The sequence below is a fragment of the Otolemur garnettii genome, unplaced genomic scaffold (assembly GCF_000181295.1).
Source record: "Otolemur garnettii isolate 467f Iridium unplaced genomic scaffold, OtoGar3 scaffold00018, whole genome shotgun sequence".
Lineage (NCBI taxonomy): Eukaryota > Metazoa > Chordata > Mammalia > Primates > Galagidae > Otolemur > Otolemur garnettii.
In genome coordinates, this window is record NW_003852413.1 from 28,150,372 (window position 1) to 28,152,881 (window position 2,510).

Below are 2,510 nucleotides of genomic sequence, written 5' to 3' on the forward strand. Positions count from 1 at the left end.
CCTGCCACTACCTCTGTCTCACCTCCAGCCCCGTGCTCATGCTACTCTCTCTGCTCCACTCTCTGCTCCTCCTCTACCCGGCTGGTCAGCTCCAACACGTCTCTCTCTCAGACACACACAGCCGCACTTCCTTCAGGCCTCAGCACTGTTTGGTTATGGTCACTGGCCACTGTACAGTCTGCCATATGAGTGGCTTCCCATGCTGGCCTGCACAACGCACTATCCACTGTACATCATGAGAAATGCATTATAGAAGGAACAAGAGTTTTCTAAGGATAAAGAAAGGTACACAAGAGCCTGGTGCAGTCCCTGGCAAGATGCTCACTAAGTGCTGAAACAAAGTCACACTTCTAGGGGCCCAATGCATGCTTTAGTGGAGACATACATAGGTGCTGACCAGGGTCACCTATGAGCATATGCCCATGTTCCATCACGGCCTGCATTTCAATCCTCTGCACAGCACACCTCACCATCAAATATATTCCTTGCTTAGTTGTGTGTGTTTTTATCGTCTGTCCCCCCACCTACCTCTGCATGAGAATTCGAGTTCTCTGAAGGCCGTAACTCTGTCTGGCCAGAGCCCAGACCAGAGCCCAGACCAGAGCCTGGCACATACCCTATAAACTCAAGTACTTGTGGAATGGATGAAGAGACAGGGTGAGATTGGGGGTTTCTGCTTTAGCTCAGGTAGCCAGGCTGAGGTTTGGTGACAAAAAAGAGCCCAGGTTGTAGATAGAGCAAAAGGTTCCTTGGCTGGGTGTCGTGGCCCAATCTTAGCACTCTGGGAAACTGAGGTGGAGGATCCCTTAAGCTCAGGAGTTCTAGTTCAGCCTACACAAAAGTGGTCAGACCCTTGCCTCCCCACCCAAACCCTTCCTGTCTTCGTAGAAGACCCTGTTTCACCTCTAGGAAAAATAAAAAAAATTAGCCATGTATTGTGGCAGGTGTCTGTAGTCCCAGCTACTCTGGAGGCTGAGGCAGGAGAATTCTTTGAACCTAACAGTTTGAGGTTGCTGTGAACTAGGCTGCTGCCATGGCACTCTAGCCTAGGGCAACAGAGTGAGACTCTGTCTAAAAAATAGTTTTCTAAGGAGAAGAAAAGGTACAGGCTGAAAGTGCCTGAGGAGCAACCAGGGACAGTACAGCCTGCAAGCATTGGAGGGACGGTGGACACAGAGTCTGCTGCGGTTTCTCAGGGTGTGGTTCGCAGTTTGGAGAGGAGAGGATTGTCAAAAAGACTGCTATCTTGGTCCCCAGGCTTAACTCCACTCCTCTAGTCCCTTAGCAGTCCTTGCTTAGAAACTGTTGATGTTTCCAGCCCCTGGGGCTGTGCCGGGGGAGGGAGACCTCTGGTTCCACCCCCCTGACTCAGAATCTCAAGGCACTGCTTGGAAGCAGCAAGGATTGAGAACTGAAGCACAGAAAAATAACAGCTAATCCTTATTGAGCTCTTACTGTGGTAGGCACTATTCTAAGTGCTTTATAATTATTAGCTCATTTGAACCTCCTCACTACCCTATAGGAAGGGAGTCCAGGAATCCCCAGGGTGGCCTTAATTTGCCCAAGAGCACAGAGCTGGTGAAGACTAGGCCACAGTTGCAGACAGGCAGTCTGGCTCTGCCTTCTGGCTCCGCTGGTTACCACCAGGCGTGCTACACCCTCTCTGAAGCAGATAGGAATGACTTTTGAGCACAACCTCTCATTTTATGGGTGGGAAATTGAGGCTCAAGGAGAAAATGTTTGACCAAGTATATAGATGGAGTTAGGGATAGTATACAAGTCTCCTGGCTCCCAGGCCAGTGCTCTTGAATCCTCTACCCTTGTGGCTCCCCCAGCTCGTGCCCAGCCAGCCTGTGCCAGGGAGAAGGGCCCTGTGCTCCTGACTCTAGGCCACATCAATACTGTGGTCATCCTGCATTGGAGAGGCTGCGGGGTAGAGGGACTCCTAAGAGGCTGGGAATTTTTGAGGCAAGGTGGAGCCAGCCTCTCCAAGGTTCCACCCAAGCTTCTCCCATCTCTTGCCCTTACTCTGCTCCCTCCCTCATCCTCCTCCCCCACCCCTCTCCCTGCTTCTCTCTCCTCCCTCTCCCAGCCTTGGGCAGTGGGAAGTCATGAATATTTAACTATCTTTTGCATCAGGAAGCACAGGGCCCAGCTACCTCAGCAATGAGGAAAACAGGAGGGGTTTGGGTGGGGAGCAGAGTACAGGGAGACAGGGGGAACTCATCCTAGAAGGCCTTGCTTAAGCCAGGCTTGGATGGGAACAGAGACTCAGCCACTGAGTCCCTGAGACAGTTACAGTCTGAGGGGCCCTGGGGAGACTGGGTGGGAAGCCAGGAGGCAGCAGTCCCAAGGGGCAGTCGCAAGGCAGAGGGAGAGAGGGAGGAAAGGAGAGGTAGAGAGAAGGCAGACGAGGAGCTGGAAGCTGCAGGTGACTTCCTGTCTGTCTCTACCTCTCTCTCCAAGTTCCTTTGCTCACTGACTCCTCCTCATCCCCCCTCTCCCCCGCA

At 52.4% G+C, this 2,510-nt stretch overlaps 1 protein-coding gene across 1 annotated transcript in view; it reads right to left on the minus strand.

The window, feature by feature from the left end:
* SAMD14 (sterile alpha motif domain containing 14) overlaps positions 1 to 2,510 on the minus strand; it is a 17,547-nt gene that overhangs the window by 9,314 nt on the left and 5,723 nt on the right. The window lies entirely within an intron of this gene.